Source organism: Thermobia domestica, chromosome 14 (genome assembly GCF_964235325.1).
Source record: "Thermobia domestica chromosome 14, izTheDome1.hap1.1, whole genome shotgun sequence".
In the NCBI taxonomy this organism is placed as follows: domain Eukaryota; kingdom Metazoa; phylum Arthropoda; class Insecta; order Zygentoma; family Lepismatidae; genus Thermobia; species Thermobia domestica.
In genome coordinates, this window is record NC_137467.1 from 71,791,192 (window position 1) to 71,811,005 (window position 19,814).

At 34.1% G+C, this 19,814-nt stretch overlaps 1 long non-coding RNA gene across 1 annotated transcript; it reads right to left on the reverse strand.

Annotated features, from left to right (window-relative positions):
- Positions 1-7,630: 7,630 nt before the first annotated feature.
- LOC145669868 (uncharacterized) lies at positions 7,631-13,138 on the reverse strand. Its single transcript, XR_014128231.1, has 2 exons — positions 13,034-13,138; positions 7,631-7,903 (listed from the first exon to the last, which is right to left on the reverse strand). It is a non-coding gene; the product is annotated as an uncharacterized LOC145669868 (long non-coding RNA).
- Positions 13,139-19,814: the final 6,676 nt, after the last annotated feature.

Here is a 19,814-nt window from a genome sequence, read left to right on the forward strand (position 1 = left end):
AAGGACTATCAAGAGGAATGTGTTAATGATTAGTTTAGACTAGTGTGGTTTAGTGTGGTTTGGTGAATGTGGATTAAGTGTCAAGTTAGTGTTCTTAGTGTGCAAAATGGGCAAAATTAAATAAAACACACAGTGTATAAATAATGAAAGAATTAAATATGATCACAGGAGAGAAATCTGAAATAGCAGTTGAAAACCAAGCTCATACAGGGAAAACCTGAAGATAGAACAAGTCCACCAAAATAAATAAAATTATACATTAATAAAAAAATAAATACTAAATAAACATCTAATAAAAATAAACAAAATAAATAAGAAACAGAATAAATAAATGAAGCATAAGAAAATTTAAAGAAGAATTAAAACATAACAATCATAGCCAATAAACATGGACTCAACCAAGTTAAATAAAAAATAACATATAAATAATTTCAAAATAATAATAATAATAATAACATATAGACATATAAATACCAAAAATAGAAGCAACTAGATAGTTAGAAGTAACTAACTAAATATTTCTACTATTAGGATTAAATAAATAAAAATAGCAAACAGAGGTAGGAAATGATAGGATAGATCAGATGGAATTTAGATAACTTCGATTTGATTAGTAATCAATTTAGTATTAGAATATGCTAGGATCCTTGGAAATCGTATTAGTCGATAGTTGAGTTTTGCATAGTTTAGTATTAGAATATGTTAGGGTCAAGCTCAATGGTTATAGTAATTTGGAAATTATATTAACAGATAATTGAGTTTTGCATAGTTTATTCTTTATTTTGTTTGCTTTGTCTTGTCTTTTTGTTTCCTGTTCGTAGTTTTGTTTCCTTTTCTTTATCCAAATCCCCTTTTACCAATACCAAAATGGAAAAAATGACGGAAAGAAATAAAAGGCAATAATGATAACTCGTACCGGTTTTAATTTTCAGATACCGGCTCTGAAAGACGGGCCTGAGTCTAAACAAAAACAATACTACTCTCAACCTCCCCCTCCGCGTTTATTCAAAGTCCCGTTGGAAAAAGTCTTCTGAAACCATCATTGATTATCACACTTGAGTGATATGTACTCAGCAGATTGGTTCTCCTCACAATTAGTGGTGGCTTTCTAGATCGGAGTGCGCTACTTCCTTTTTCAAAGCAGCTCCCCAATTGTCCTCACAACAGGCTAGATGGATGCCGCAATGCCAATGTTATCTAGCGAATATCTGGATTTCTAGAGCCACCAAAATAATGTTATCTGTGCTAGGCTCTTTACTACTGGGACTTTATCTAATACAGTTAGATAGATTTAACTTAAACTATTGAAATTTATTTAAAATTATAATGTACCTAATAATTAGTATTACACCATTGAATATTTTGCGGTGATCCTGGATTTTGCTGAAGAACATTTAGGAACAGCTGTTATAACCTAATAATGTAAGTTTAAATTTATTGAGATTAGTGTCCTCAAACAGTTCTACACAGTAGTACTAAAAGGACGCACTGTAGAGTTGTAGTTGTACATTCCTTTTAGAACTGACGCAAATTTAAAATTTGAGGGGAGTAATAAAATTAATCTCTTAAACCTAATTCTCGTTGATAAAATCAAGTTTTATAAGAAAGCAATAACGACAGTAAGAAATGAGAGAAAATAAAACAGCCGTAAAACACTTAAAAATAAGCTAGAAACATGGTTATTTCACTTATATTCTCAGAAATATATTCGTTACTGTCTTACGTCTGAAACGTCACATTTCTATCTTAGTTTCGGCCGAAGCAGTCTTTCACTTCATTGCGCTGGTAATGTCATTGCAACTAGGTTGGTCAACATGAGAGCAACGCTCAGGGTCATACGCCAGTACGGGTGCCGCGTACTATAACATTACAATTCTTGTTATAATTCTTATTAAAATTCTTATTAAAGAAACGGATTCACTTGTACATACCCTCCTTAGTCTTAGGTCACTGACCAGTGCAAGTCTTCTCTTAAGTTCGTCCATTTCCTTTTCTTCATTTTTAATCATACGCACAAGCTTTTTTTTGTCTGATAAAAGTTGTAAAATCTGATCTTCCAGTTCTATCTAAATAGGTACACAAAAACACCAATTATAATGAAGTAGTTATTGAAAAGTAAGAAAAACAAATATTAATTACTCTATACAATGAAACAAAAAAAAAAAAAAAAGACTTAAGGGGGCAGACTACTAAATATTTTTCAAAAGCTAACAACTTTTCTTTTGCCCGTTTTTCGTAGGTGAAAAGAGATAATGAAAGGTAACTTACCACAATAATAGATAATGTTATTCTACACCTGAAAATACGAATCGGAAGAATAATCAGTGTTGCCATCCATAGAAATGACAGTGTGGCCAAAATTTGAATACAAGAGAACAGGATAGGAGTTAAGGAATTTACATTAAAAAAATGTAAGTCTAGCGTTGTCACTGTATTGTTTCGGAGATTTTACTGTACCTTCGTCAGTAGATGCAAGTCTATTCTTTTCCTCCCTCTTGTCGATATTGCTCTTGAAAAATCAAAATCCAAATACCACGAGTCCCTCCGAGTAAATGGTTTTGTTTCGAAGACGAAGACTCTAATCACGCCTCTTCTGCCTCTTCATTTTCATATAAGGTAAATCCTTAAAGCTCGAACCATCCTCTCAAAATGTATTTGTGATGTCAGAAAGTGAACGGTAGTGAGGGCGAGTCTTAGACCTTAATGCAGGGGTGTCCACCTCAAGCTTCATGAGTGGTACCTTTCTGAGGAAATCGAATTGAAAAAACCTAACCTCAACGAATAGAAATACATTGATGAAATCCAAGTTCGAAATAATCGCAGGGTTGGTAATATTACAAATCCTTAATATCGAAAGGTCTCTAACAAATTTGAAGAGTGTAAGGTGCTCGGTGATTTTTTTTTTTTTTTCATAAAAGGGTCAATCCAAGCTAAGTGATCGAGAAAAACGGAAAATTGCCGCTCGAACATCTTCAAAAAGTCTAATTTTTTAATGAATGTTTATCCTATATTAGAGTACTTCAAAACCTCAATTAATTATTTTTTTCAACATCGCATGGCGACGCAGCGGCTGCCGCCATTTTGCGTTTTCTCGATTTTAAGCATTTACGTTGTTTTGAACATCTCAGCATGTGTTTGTCCTACCAAATTGAAAGTTGCTGGACGTCTCCAACTTGTGCAGGGCTAACATTTTGATCTCTTAACATTTTTGCCTAAAACCACTTAAAAGGGGTGACATCATGGCCTATAGCAGCAACATTTTTGGACATTGAAGACATGTTTGGGAATTGTGTGTGCATGTAGTCTGGGGTCATAAGTTTATACTCAAAAATTTGCAGACCTGTAGCTGCTCCCAAAGGCCTGGGGAAAAAATCGTAAAGTTGGGGAATTATCCCAATTTGGCACGTTTTACTGTCCAATATCTCCAATGGGCCTGGATAAAAAAAAAATCTGAAATTTTGGGAATAGTTAGTCCTTTAGCATGTTACATTTGAACGATAGTGCTTTTAATTAAAAGTTAAAACATTGATTTATATTTTAATATGATACGAATTAGACTTACCTGTCTTTTTGTTTTTACCCAAGGTGAGAAATTAGATCTTATATTCTCACTTGTATTTTGGCGTTCAACTTTTAAGTCTCTTGTGAATAAATCAATTCTGTATTGTAATCTTCTCAGGGCTGTTTGGTGCCTCTCTAATTGTGGCATTTTGCCTGCGTCAAATAGAAATCACAAGAAAGATAAGTATATACGGAAATTAACAGCAGAGGGAATAGAAGTTTCATTTAAATGTGAATAAGTACCAAAAAAAAATATTCTTTTCTGAAAGAGAAGTAAAATTGACTAAGTAACTAACTGTATGGCCTATGGAACCCGGACGTTCAATGCCGTGTTCTTTGCTTGGGTTTCCAGTCAAACCTTTGAAAGTGTAACTACTTTTTTTCCATTCTAGCTACGTGACTTGCCCACACTTGGGCCTCCTAGACTTGATGACCCTAACGATGTTTGTTGAATGGTATAAATTATGCAGTTCCTTATCATGAAGTTTCTGGCAATCATCATTCCCGTTTCCCTTTGGTCCGAAGATTTCATCCTCAAATGCTTCCAATCTACGTTTTTCGCTCACAGTAAGCACGCATGCATACAACAAAACATGCATGATTGTCATTTTCTATATTTTACGCTTCAAATTCCTCGACAGAAGACGAAAGATTTTGAACCGAATAATAACACGAATTTCCTGCTTTCAGTAAACATTTAATTTCTTCATGGATGTGGTTTTGATCTGTTAATATTGTTTGAAGGCATCTGAAAGTATCTACTTGGTAGAAAGCATTATTTGATATCTTGACGAAATTATAATTTGTAGTATTACCATCCTGGCGAACTTCTATGTATTTAGTGTTCGCTGCATTTATCTCTAAAGTCATGGCCCTGCAAGCGTTTGATAAGGCCTCTGCATTTCTTTCTCATGTTTATTTATTTATTTATTTATTTATTCAACACTACAGGCTCTAGGCCAAGTTACAGTGTAGTTCCTTAAAAATACAATTACCCTTAGTTATATATATATATTAACATTATACATTTATCTTATTAACAACGTTTTCATTATCACATATATTTTTAAGGCTTTTCTTGTATACTGTCTCCGACATTCCAAAAACATTTAAAGCATATGTTCTTTTAATTGCAATGTAGGAAGCACTCATCCTCTATATAGGAGACTTAGCGAGGATATTTGTTCTTGCCTTTTTGCAGTAAAATGTACTGCTATTTCCTACGCGGGTTTTACCTGATAGGACATGTAATTGAACCTTCGAAATAAGATTCGGGACAGTCAATTTTACTATGTAGTAATTTGTGTAAAAATAAAAGATCCGTATATTCTCTCCGTTGTTTCAACGTGTTCATATTGAAGTTTTGTACTATTTCTGAATATGACTCGTATTTTGGATACATGCTAGTTTTTCTATAAGCAACTAATCTCAAGAATTTTGATTGTATTCTTTCAATCATATCTATATGTTTTAGTGTTGTTGGTGACCAAGACAGAGTCACATATTCTAATTGCGCTCACACAAAACAGAAGTAGAGTTTCATTAACGTAGCATCGTCTTGAAACTCTTTACCTATTCTCATAACAAAGTCACGATTTCTGTATGAATTATTAACAATTGTTTCAATATGATAAGTAAAACGTAATTTAGGATCAAATAGCACTTCTAGACCTTTAATTAAAGTAGGTGTCTCTATAATAGTTTCTTCAATAGAATAGTCATATTCAGTGGTGTTTTCTTTGCGGGTAAAGGAAAGATTTTTGCATTTACGTTCAACTTAAACTTGTTATTGTCACACCAGTTCTTAAAGTCTATTTGCAGTTTTGCACAGTATTCAAGCGAATTAATTTTGGAGAATATTTTAAGGTCGTCAGCGAATAGAAGAGTGTTAGAATAATGAATTGTTCTCCTACCATCCCCTATCAGATTTATATCATCAGCATATGCCATAAACTGGTGAATACCACTCAGCTCTAGGCCTTCGTTGCTATCTTTGATTTTCCTTACAGCGTATTCCAGAACAAAGCTCGATAATAATGGTGACAACGCAACTCCTTGTTTTAGACCATTCTAGAAGTGAAACCCTATGGACAAGAATTTTCTTACTCAGACTTTACTTTGGGATTCATTTAAATATATCTTAATTATTCTAACCAGCTTTTTAGGTATTCCAAACTCTGTAGGAATGTTGTACAGTATTTGACTCTTAATCAAGTCGTAGGACATTCTAAAATCATTAAGTAATATACGTACCGCAATATTGTATTCTCGCTTCTTTTAGAACATCTGTAACAAACTTAATGTATTAGACTAGTTGAAATACTTTTGTTATATTAACATTAAGTGCTAAGCTATGAAGATTTGTTCTAATTCTTATTTTTTTCAGATTGCTGTGTGAACAGCAATAGTAAAATAAATGTAAATAACTACTTTATTCATATTTGATACTTGAATAAATTTGTTAAACATAATTAAATTAAAAAGTGGATGCATATTTTATGGATTGATTGTTCATATCATCGATTCCTGGAAGGGTTAAACAATGTAGACCCGCGCCAAAAATCTTTGTGACAGATAATAATGTGTTTTTTTTTTTTTTTTTTTTTACCACACAAGGCGTATCTTTTAGATTTCAGCGTAATTAATTGAATACCTACCAAGACACACAGGCTTCTATGGGAGAAAATGAATATTGTGTCACACTCAAGATTTCTTCAGAAGAGTTGTCCTAATAGAGCCTTAGCTACTTAAGCCTTCATTCGGCAAATTTTCTGTGTTTATTTCTGTATTTTTCTTATTTAAATCAAACTTTCCTTCCCTCCTTTCTCTCTTCGACCATTATTTCATGTAAGGTGTTATAAGACACTGGGCTAGAAATCCTGGGGTATTGAGTTCAAACCCACTACACGTCAAATTTTAATTTGTTCTTGCAAGGTATATGATGACTTCTCTTTGTTCTAGAGATAAGATGCAAGAATCATGCACATATTAACCGAGAGAAAGAGAGAAAGAGTAGATATATCTACAATTGAAATATTATCCGAAACATTCATTGATATTCATATTTGATTATGTTTTAATTCATTTTTGTTTATTCTTCTTTTACATAATTACAGTTCTCGATTACTTAGAATATAGCAAGGGATAGTGAATGATAATTACGGCGTGTTACAAGAGAGAAGTCTTATTCTTCTGATATCGTATATGCTTCTAATAAAAACATGCTTGTTATTAATTGGGGATTAAATTACACAAGCCCATGTACACACAAAATATGACTATTGGTCATATTTAAAACATATGACATGTTTTCTATTGATGTAGTGGTTTTAGTAAATTGAACTGACACACACCGCATATCTTATTTTTAATCTCTTACATTGTCTTTCTTTTTCTTTTTTGTTTCATTTTCCGAACACACTGGAAACCAGTAACATAACTCCAGAAAATATTCTTGTTAGCTTTAATGTGTAAATGGAAAATAATAATAATAATAATAATAATAATAATAATAATAATAATAATAATAATAATAATAATACATTTTGTAAAAATAAGAACTACGATGGATTTGCTGATAAGAAAATATTATCGCAAAACAATGATGGAAGTGAAAACACCTCGACCTGATATTTTAATTCATCAAGTTTTAGTACAGTTATTAAAACTGATAACTATCAAAAGTCAAGGTAACGTTGAAACGAATAATGTAAAACATTCAGAGATTTTACAAAATACTGTAACTTGTGAAATGAATGTTTGACCAACAATGACTTTTCCTTGTATGTCTTATGTTAAATAAGATTTCTTTGTAACTTTTTCATTATAGCAATTGTTCTGTAAATACTAAACGGTGTCTTGTACCCGATTTTTTATTCCTCGCAGAAGCATGGATATTTTTTGCTGTTTGGCACACTGACATTTTTCAAACAAACTAGTGCACTTGTAGGACACCTTAGGTAGTTCTCAAGCAATCAAGTTTATCTGCATTGTTGTTGTTCAACGTTGCAGGATATGAAAATTGAAAGTGTGAATGCACTTTTGCTCGTATACATATAAAATAATTAACTTATTCGTACAATAGTAGCATACCTGAAATAATATTTTCAATCGAACGTCCCTGAGCTTCCAGGATTTTGAGGTCTAGCTCGTATGCAGCGTCAATATAAAGAATAAAGTCTAGGTAGAAATATGAATAATAAGGCTCTTCAACTGGATGGTCAGGTTCAGGATTATCTGGTGATAAATCATCCACTAATGGATTGTAAAAAAGTTGTTCCCTTTGAATAGTTCGATCTCTATTCCGTCGTGACCTGATCCAGGATCTTATTTTCGAAAATACCTGAAATAAAACAAACATATGAATACAAGTATCGAAATAGTGAAGCATGAGTGGCGAAAGATGTCTTCTGTTAGTCGGTGTAAACGAAAGATATCTTTAAACTCGTCGATATCACTGTTCGCCATTGCATACAAAATTCACAACTATTATTGACTAAGATCGACGAAGTTAAACTCCGAAAACCAACCGTTGAATGTTATACTTAGTTCATCCACAACTTGGTTGATATTTAACATTGAACGTTGTTCCTACAACAAACATTTTCACTGAAATTCATTATGAATCTCATTCAACAGTTGAACTTCGTTGGTGAACACGGCCGTCAATTGAATTTACTCGTAGCTAATTATTATTAATTTAAAAGAGAGTTTTTCGGGACTGAAGAAGATAAATTGTCGTACAAGAATTATAGCATTTTCTCCAAATGCATCAGAGAGCTGAACTGAAGATTCTAACAATAAAGATCTGCGCCTTGAACCAGATGAAGACCATGCTATACCATATATATCATTCAGATACGGCAATCAAAACTATAGTGAAGGAAATGGGGTATCAAGTGATGAAAGCGAATATCATAGTCAGAGACAGTCAGCAGTTCTTGTACATTACTTACAGAATGAATGCTCCGGAGGAGGCTAAAAGGGAAGTCTTACTGGGGATGTACTTGAACCTGAACCCACAAAGTGGGGGGTGATGTATAAATTTCCTGAAAGCTTGGATCAAGGTAAGATCAAAACCTGTTACCAAAATTTGGAAGGTCTAGGGCATTCCGCTTGGGGGCAGCACTTTACTCATTGTTCTTAAAATCTTTCAGCGTGTCCATAAAGTCCGTTGCAATCTGAAAAATCTGAAACGGTGAGACAGATATGAGAACAGAAAAACATTCTTTCATCACTTCAGAAGTACAACGTATCAAAGTAACGACGTCTTTGTCTCGGTATTTTTTGAACAAGTTATAGTATTTAGTGAATGTATAAATAGAATATTTATTTTGATGTAAAATAATGTTTTTCCTTAATTTTTCTAAGGTATAATTTGAGATGTCAGCTACAGATGACAATCGACATTATGTATCTAGTTCAGTCAGTTACGGATCAGCATATTTTACAACGATTGAAGTTAATTTCTTTTCTTTTTTTCAATGTCAATATTCCTTGCGAGTAAATCGATAACTTTTTGTTTAGTGTACTTTCATTTGCGTTTTATATAAGCTGCTATCTCCATACTTTTTAAATAAAAAAATACTAGTCATTTATTACCCTCATTTATTACCATCACAATTTACAAATAATATTTTTATATAAACCGTTTCTAATCACTCTATTAGAATCTTGAGTTTCCTCTCTAGAATTGTTGGAAACAATGGAGAGTTTTTATCTAGATGGTATAGATGGAAGAATATTAAGTTCTAATTACAGAAATACATATAAGGTAACCAGGAAAGTTCTGTTGCTTTTTCACTCACCACCTTCGAACATCGATATGTCACCTAAGATGTACCTGGAATATCAAAAATAGTCCTCATCAGCGTCGACGACCTTCTGCCAACGTTCTGGAAGGGCATGGATTCCGTCGCGGTAGATCTTGGTGGACCGTGAAGCGAAGAAGGTATTAAGTGCATTTTGCACCCCTATTAGGGATTTGAACTGGCGTACTCTAGGATGATTGTCCAAATATTGGAACAATTAATAATCGGACGGTGCAATGTCAGGGAAGTATGGTGCATGCAATAGAATTTCCCATCCAAGGCCTAGAATGATGTCCCGGGTCATCCTAGACACCTGGGGCTTAGCATTGTCCTGTAACAGGAGGACACGTTTGTGATTCGGAAGTGCTGGCTCCAGAGATTTTAGTCTTTCTTGAACACGGCTCAACTGCTGACGGTACACAGTTGCACTGATGCTCTGACCAGCTGGTAGCATTTCTCGATGCACGATGCCGCCTGCAGTCCACCAAACACACAGAAAAACCTTTGGAACCAGTTCATGTTATGCTAACTAATGATGACGTCGCCGTGGAGCTTCGTACAGGACCCACTTCTCATCACATGTCAACATACTGTCCACAAATGGCTCCTTCCTCAGACGAGGAAGCAAAGAAACACAGGTGTCTGCTCGCGTTGCCTTCTGGCCCGGAATCAAATCATGTGGAATCTATCGAACCAACTTTAAGTGCTTTACAAGTTGATGGAGGTGCTGCCGAATGGTTTCTCCACTCACACTGAATTGTAGTCCCAGTTCCTCACATGTTTGGTCACTGTTCGCTTCAATTGCTGCCTGAAGATCTTCATTTTGTACATGGGTTGGTCTTCCGGCACGCGGTGCATCTTCGAGGGTTTCGTCACCGTCCTTAAACTTGTTAAACCACCGCTGCACTGTTCGCGTAGTTAAGACACTCTCATCAAAGACTTTGCATATCTTCCGCTCCACTGCAGCAGCGTTTGATTCCAGTTTGAACTCGTACAGCATACTTAAGACGCTCTGTGGAGGTCCCTTGTTCACTCTGCCCTTACTCAGGTTCAAGGTGTAACTACTACAACCGGGTAATATGTTGGATATAGTCACACCAACGACTGACCTTCGCCTTCTCTCGATTTGCATTAAACTCAAGCTGTGAAGGCCAATTGAACACAGACCTCCACAAAATGCGACAGAACTTTTTTGGTTACCTTTTTATAATAAACATTTTCATTAAGTTTTATTTTTTGTTTTTTCATATGGTGCGCATATGACACTATCCATGGGAACTTCTTAGGTTTGGCTACAGATTATGAAGTAGGATATTTTATATACTTTTAACCATATCAAGGGTCAAAGAGTGTTCCTCTGTCAATGTAGCAGGAATTTGGGCTAAGATCAGCGTAGTTCTTGAAATGGATAGACGACTTCTTTCTGATCTAAAACCACACAACTTTTATTTTCGATATTTTTTTTTTCACAACTCATCCTTTGCTCATGAAACTGTCAAAATGGGATTCGTGGTACAGAAACAATAGGAGAGAATCGCATAGCAAAGTGTCCGTTGCCACACAGAAAGTTACATAAGAAAGAACCTAGAAAATCAGTGTATTTCATCGTCAGTGATTCATTATATATAATGAAATAGAACAAAAATAACATAGTAACAATAGCGTCCAATTGTCAATCTGTGTTATCAGTTACGAAAGTAAATAGAGTTGGTACTGTTTAAAACAAGAGAAGTAAAGTAAAATGCAAGTTATCTATCATGCTGTTGTACCAAAGTATAACACTTACATGGGAGGAGTAGACCAATTTGACGAAAGTGTAGATGCTTTCAGACTAGGTTCTGACTTTTCTCTACGTCTTTATTGAACCTCTGCCGATGAAAATTACCCTGCCCCTGTAACCTCTCACAAACTCAATCCTTAACAAGATTCGCGACTTCTCTCGCGAGCTCAGTTCTCAACGTGACTCACGATTTCTAATGAGTGACGAGATTTCAGGGTAAGACTATGAAGGAAAAAAGGCTCCTCCCGCTATTTGCTTTTCATCTAAATGCAGCCTGTCGAAATGCTTGGCAAATTCATCAGGTTTATGTTATATCAATGTTAGCAAGGAACTAACCGCAGGAGTACTGCTAAATGCTTTTCCATTGAAGCATGCCTATCCGGCGAAAGTGAACAACGCTCAAAGTGTTCTGTTCACATCTGAGATGTACATTATGTCACAAATGCATAGAATTCTGTGCAAAAGTTTAATGTTCAATTACATATACAACGCTGGTACAACTTTCATTCAGTCTGTACAGTTAACTTCAATGCTAGTAGCAAATTACTTGTGAGAATAAGTCCCTAAATTAAAATATTAACAACTATTACAGTTGTTTTTGTAATATATTAGAATAAAAAAGTTATTATTGTAATGCCTTAAGATATAACAAAATGTGATATTTTGAGATTCAGGATACCCCTTATTGTTGATTCGATTCAACTTGCAGCAATATGTCATTTCCTTGTTCTCTCAAAAGAATAATACGTTCAATATGAAATAAATGGGGTATAGCTTTTGGGTAATATGTTGGAAAGAGTCAATATTATACATAATGTTACAAACATTTCTTATATGTTTCTTTAATACAGATGGAGGAATTTTATTTTTTCTTAAATTTTTTATCACTGTCTGGGATTACACGCTTCAGATCTTGATTGTGCTATAACTATGTTTTCTTTATACACATTAGTCCGCTGGCATACTTTTGAAATAACGTACAGTATCAGAATTGCTTTCAAAATGTACTTTTAGCTGATTCAAAAACTATTTTATAACTAGGAAGCATTCTTATTTTGATGAACTTCGGAATACAATTTGTGATTGCTTACTAAACTTCTCGCAAATGTGCAAATGTATGTTATTATATCAATATAATATATAGAGTACCTAAAGCTGAATTTCAAGTTTCAATTTTATTGTAAATCGCTTCATAAGGTATAAATAAAGAATAATAGCATAAGGAAAAAGTAGATACTGTGATACTTATCTTTTAATAAAGGAGAGATTTAGGTGTGAAATACATTTGTCACTTATCTTCTGAGCATACCGTCTTAAAATCGTCAAGCATCTCTAAAGTATATGTATGTTGAGTTAAGTATTATTATTATTTTTTTAAAAAAGATGAAAACTGTTTAAGCGCATTTATTAATCTATCTTTACCAAGGTTTGCTCTTGCACTGTTATATATCGATTGCATAACAGTCATGTACTTGTTGCAAGAGAGAAATATGTAGAGTACTATTTAGTCGAATACGTATGAAGACAAAATACAGAATAAAGTTGACGAGGCCTCACCGCCACGAGAACAAACCCTTCCATACCCTCGACTAATCAGGAAAAATGTTCTCCAATTCCACGTATAAAACCTGGATTCTGCTCTAAGAAATTAACGGTTAAGAAAATTCGAGTGAGGTGCGCGGATGAAATTTTGAAAGATTATATTATTGTATGACAAAATTTATCATTATCATTATTACCTTATCCTGTATTACGTATCTGTAATTTAGTCTTCTCTTCCTCTTCTATAAACTCCTAAATAAAGTACAGAAATACCGTTTAAAGGAAAGAGAAAACTTATTAACACGAAAACTATGCTATTGGAGGAAAAGTTTAAACTTACCGTTCCCATCTTCGATGTTTCAAGAATTCCTCCTTCTTACTCTTGTTTTCTGTTTATATAAATATCTCTCCTTTAATTCGTTCGTGTTACTTCTTCAAATATTTTTTGCAATATAATCGTTGTTTAGTTACTTTAATATTACATTGTTGTCCAACAATAGGATAACATTATTTATATCTCTAAATGCAGTAAAATTTGTTTCTTTAAATTTGACAATTATAGTTGAAAATGTCCAATTTAATCAACTCACAACTCATCATTAGAAACTGGTTGTTTAAGTATTTGAAACCTGGAAAATAGGCAGGCAAATAGGCACTTTCAATTTAAAAAATAGGCAGTAAAATAGGCACTAAAATCTAACTCGAAATAATGAAGATAAATACTCAATGCATTTTAAAAAATAAATTAAAATCATAGATAATGTTCAAAGAATAGAGAAACATACTTCTTTGTTAATAACTTCTTTTGCTGTATATATAAAAACAAAACTTGACATGCTTTCTATGTATATTTGGTAAATACATTCTAAACAACACTTTATCACTACACATAACAGTCCAAATTTTAATAACTTTATCAGTAAACATAGCAGTCCAAAATTTTAGGCCATTTTATCACTACAAACAGCAGTTCGTAACTTCAGTCCACTATACTTTAAAAAGAACGTTAATTCTTTTGGGTATATGTGGAATGCTGGATCATACTGTGCCATTGCTTTCGGCGACATTTTTTTTCTTGTAGCGGAGTGAAGCTGGATCTTGACTTGCCCATAAGTTAGTTTCTCGGAAGAGGTAGAATCTTTTCTTGAAATACGAAATTACATATTTTTCCCAATTAAATCTTACGTTGAAGAAAATCCATAGAATAGACAAGATTAGGCACTAAAGCAATTTTTTAGACAGTAACAGGCGAAATAAGAAAAATAGGAAAAATAAAATTAGCTTAAATTTAAACTACAGGGTTATTCAGAAAGAAAGAACAGATTTCAAACATTTATTTCTTCCAAACTACAAAAGATAGAAACATGATTCGAACGTTACTTGATTAAGAAAAGTTTACAATTTAAACAACCCGGATAGAAGTTCCAATCACGGCCGCTTTGGCGCTGTTGTTTGTTGTTGTTTGTCTGTAGTGAAATGGCGGCGTCACCACAGGAGAAGTCTTTTTGTGTGCTACAATTGGCAAAGCTTGAGTCCATTGTTGCAGTTCAGCGAGCATTTCACCGTCCATTTAATAAACAACCGCCGCATCATAAGCAAATTTACGAGTGGCATCGCAAATTCGTAGAAGATGGTTGCATCTGCAAAAGGAAAAGCAAGGGAACGTTCACGCACATCGAACGAGAATGTCGATCGTATTCATACACTTTACGAAAGGAGCCCAAAGAAATCCACATCGCGAGCAAGCAAAGAACTTAACATTCCTCAACCGACGGTATGGCGAGTTCTAAAACATGGTCTGCACATAAAGCCATACAAACTGCAGTTATTGCAAGCATTGCATCCTGACGACCACAACAAAACGTACGGATTTTGCATTAGCATTTTATATGATATGGAAGAAGACAATTTTGCTCAACGATTATTTTTTTTCGATGAATCCACTTTTCATCTTTCTGGTAAAGTTAATCGCCATAACGTTAGAATTTGGGCAAGTTAAAATCCTGCGGCAGGTATTCAACATGAGAGTGATTCACCAAAGATGAACGTCTTCTGTGAGATATCTGTAACCAAAGTTTATGGGTCTTTCTTCTTCATGGAGAAACCTGTGACAGGATTAACCTATCTACACATGCTTCAAAACTGGTTCTTTCCGCTACTTGAAAATGATTCAGACGACTTCATCTTCATGCAAGATGGTGCCCCGCCTCATTTCTCTAACCACGTTCGACGTTACTTGAATGACACCATTCCATGACGTTGGATTGGAAGAGGAGGAGCAGAAGATCAACTTTATCGCCGGTGGCCTCCCAGGTATCCAGATCTAACTCCGCTGTGATTTTTATCTATGGAGTTACGTAAAAGACCGTGTTTTTATCCCTCCTATGCCTGACACTCTTGAAGGTCTACAACATCAAATTGTTGAAGCTGTGAATTCAATAACCAGAGACCAGCTGATTCGTGTGTGGCAAGAAATGAGCCACCGTTTTGACATTTGTCGTGCAACACACGGTGCTCATATTTAATGCACACCATAATTACTAACAATAAATTATAAACTTTTATTAATCAAGTAACGTTCGAATCATGTTTCTATCTTTTGTAGTTTGAAACAAATAAATGTTTGAAATCTGTTTTTTTTCTTTTTGAATAACCCTGTACAATCCTCCATATAAACTTTAAAACTTTATTTTTCATCATATCTTTAATATTAAAGAATAGGCATTTTGCCTAACTCCCAGTCTCTACTCACCATGTTATACTTGTATGGCTCAACGACAATTTGGCGAAATGAAGTCGGAGGTCAACTGATGTAGGCTTTACAATAGAGTGTAAGTATCCGTTTTTGTTAAAGCTAGCATTAACAGACAAAATTCTCCATTTGAAATATGGGCACAAGTATAGTATACTTTCTTCTTGAAAGTAAAAAAAAAGAAAAAAGAAAAAAACTTCAAATGGTAATACATTGTTAAAATAAGACAAAATTTCATACATGAAAGGTTCATTCCCTGTGTGTCTAAAGCAAGTCTCTTATAAGCGCAACGACATGACAGGAGAGCAAAATGCTACACCAGGAGCCGCCACGTTATTGTGCATGTTAACAGTAATAAAACAAGTATGTACAGGGTAGCCAAAATGTCCCTTTACATCTGGACTCATTTCATCCGTACGTTAATAATACTTTTGCGGGATGAAGGCATTACTGACGCATTAACTACTGCATACGTTTCCTTTCGGGTTGACGGACAACCAAAACAAGGGCCGTCTAAAACACTTCCCAGACGAAAAAGTTTATTCTCCCATGTGATCGAAGCTGACGGTTTGGTGGCTACTTACTGAACCGTTCACGAAACCTATACATCACCTACGGCATATTGTTATTGTTGTACTTTCTTTAATGAACCCACACACTTCCCACTAAGTGCTCCTCCATAGAGAAGTAAGTGATATATGGCATTGCTGTTCACGAAACACGGATATACCAGACAACTAACTAGTCAACGCACAGATTTTATTGTCATCTGTCCGCGGACAGTCGCGTGGTAGTTAAGCGGCAATCATATAGCAATTCACAATGTATCCATATCAATGATTAGGATGGAAGGTTCAAATGTTTAAAACTTACATTGCTAGACGCATTTAGTTCACACATCCACAAAACAAGATAACGCAACGCTGTGTCGCTCTTTGTCTCAATGGACACAAGGGATATGGCCGCTCCGGTTTCGTAATGTTTAATGAAAATTAACATATGCGAAAGAAAACTCGGTCGAGCCTACAGTTACATGCACCACAAGAGGAAAGCACTATCTTAAGTTGCTGCCCAAAAATTTGGGAAAGCAATATGTGTATACACAACTACAAAAGTACATTCCCACCTGCAATAGTAGGCAACCCAAAAACCATGGTTGTTGGGGTGGTTGAGAATTAGAAAGGCGTTGCATCGAACCTATATTTTCTTTCAGAAATATCAGTGTAGCAAACCGCAAATAAGAGAATAAAATAAATTGTTAAGAATGACAATTTTATTATTGTGAAGGCAATAAATGACATAAAAAGTTACAAAATAATCTTACTTAAGCAGTTCAAACAACATGAATGGTAAGAAATAGATATAAGAGAAATGCAGTTTCTCTCCTTTTTCTAAAATAGATCTCGTACAAAGAGGTTAAATAAAGTATAGGATTAGTACAAAAACTTAACAACATAAAAACAAGCATCCATACGAAACAGAAAGAGAAGCAAATACAGAACAAGGGACATGAATGGCGTAGCAGACTTGCGGGCCTGCCATGTGAGATAAACAGATGAAATAGTAGTTGTAAACTCAGTTGTTATAATAATAATAATAGTTATTATTATTATTATTATTATTATTATTATCACTATTATTATTAAGAATCAATTTTCTTTCCAAAATCTCTGACTCCGCCTAAGAACATGTCGGCATGTGGTGGTGATATGTGTATTTTTCTCAATGAGCGGCCCCAAAGCCCAAAAGGGATGGAAATTCTGAGAGAAAGGCACAAAAACTTTCTTATGATAAATTCCAGGTCAAAGTTCGAAGCACGTGTTTTGATAGGTTCTTTTTGTTTCCCTTTTTCGAAACAGAAAATTTTTGAAGCTAAGAAATTACAGTATATAATATTGCAAATTTGGAAGTGCATTTATTTACATTGCAATCTTTGGAAATAAAGGAATTGTCATTAGAATACGTTATTATAAAAATTAAGCTTTATTTATTCATCCATCGCAAGTCTTAGGGACCCCTATACCTCGGCCCCTGAATATCGATATCGAAAATTTAACATGTTGATATATCGATGTCGATATATTTCGATACCGAATGTTGATATATGTCAATATCGATATCCACGATATCGGTATATCGACACGTCGCAGCACTAGATCAGAGAAAAGATGCTTGACATATACTGGAATCAACAATCAACATCTAAATACATTCCTCCATTTCTGTACTCATGGTTGCGGGGTAACGGGACGAACCCGAATAAAAATTTTAAGCCAAACAATTTGTTAAAATATAAGTAGTTATACTTTCACCTTAACAGAAAACTATTGTTGTAATTTATCTTTTATTTTTGTTTCTGATTGTCATCATAAATCAACGACAGTTCATATACTTTATAGTAATATACTCTATAATTTTTCACAACTAAGCCAACTTTAAGAAGAAATTCTTGTGATATTAAAGTGGAATCTTCTATAAAATAATCATAATTCATTGTCTTTATTTCTATCGGTACTTTTGTCACAGACTGAGAGCTACAAGACTAATAGATCTAGAAATAAGAAATTACATTACTATTTTCTCTCAGACTAAAAGACTTCTGCATGTTGTTTTGATTGTCACTTTTTAAATATAAGTCCCCTATTCGGGGTAATTCTGGGTACCGCTGTTTCGAGGTAATCGGTACCCGAAAGTGCAAATTTGTCGACTCTCAAATCTCGACACTTTGTTAAAAGAAATTTCACATTTCATGTTGTTATTTCTTCGTTACAAAAAATCTTCTGGTTATATTTATTCAAGGTGAATTACTGAACTAATGTACTCCACATAAAAAATACAAGGAAATAAAAAATGCGACAACTAAGCCGTGAAGCAAGGCCACGGAATATATACCTTCTTATACTATAGTTGTGTCTGGTAAAGAGACTTCTCTCTGTCTCCTCCATTCCTCTCTCACAAACTAAAATCAGCAGCAACATGAGCACAATTCTAGTTTCGAAATGTGCATGTACTAGCAACAATAAAGCAAAGAATAAAAATGAGATGAAACAAAATTTATAGGTTCATGTAGAGAGAAACTTAAACACATTCAATGAAAAATTGAAACGAATAGATACCTGTTAGATGTACAGAACTGAGACAGAGAGAGACAAAAGAGAATAGAAGAAAAAGAAAAGGAAGCAGATAAAAGCATTGGATTTAAACTTATTAAGGAAAGAATTTAACATTATAATGTTTCGTTTCCGGAAATCCAACAGTAATATAGAAATAATGTTTCTTTTTATATTTTTGAGAACCATTCGAATATATAGAGGATGCTTGAAAAATTGATTAAATTACTTTAAAAATGATACAAATACCGAAATGGTTACAAATTCGGTAGTATTCATTAAACAAACCGACCCGAAATACATTATAATAAACCCAGTAAGTTATAACTTTCTTCGAGACTACAAATGCAAACTGAACAAAGAAGAAAGAAAGAAAGAAAGAAAGAAATAGAAAGAAAAATATATGAGTGCTATTTCATGCCACAGGAAAATAAAAGAGATTTTACTTATTTCCTTGACAAGATGTCTGTGTGTGTGCTTAGATGTGTGTGTGTTTGAGAGAAAGAGAATTCGACTTGCGGGGTTGAGTTTTGTGTGAAAGCACTTACTTGCGGGGTTAAAAAAACTTTCGGTGACAAAAAATCGCGTCCCTCAAGTCGGTCATAGTTTTTTCTTAGTTTTCATGTATTTTGCATGTTTATTTAAATAATCTGTACTTTGAATAAAAAAATGCACTTTATACTTTCTAATTGGTATACTTTGCAGCAAGGTTAAATAGTTTTTATGTGTTTAAAAGTTTATCATTTAGAACCCTATGAAAAAGGCTTGTATACAGCTATTTTTCTAGATTGGCAATTTCTGGGGTCGCTTGTTTTTTTAGGAAATAAACATTATTTAGGAGTGTTTAAGTTGCATAAATACACATATTGATAACTTTGAAAGTATTCTTTTAAATCCTAACAGAAATTCTACTTCAGTATGCTTTATATACTTAAACAAAACTACACACACATTTGGCTCAATTGCCCCGCCCACTCCATATCAGTCATAGTATGAGCAGCTTTTGTCAGTGCATGGCTCTTCCCACTGCCCCCGTCTTCTTCTTATCAATCATTTTTTAACGTAACACGTGGATTGAACTATATTGTACGTACAAATCAATAAAAATTAGTGTAATAACTTCAGTTGTTGCTTTTTTTAAATGAAGAAATTAATAATTGGGGCTTTGCTTCTCGGGAAAAACAGTAGTTGAGAAAGACTATATGTCGGCATAGCTAAAACTAACTAACTCTATGGCCTATGGAACCCGGAGATTCAAT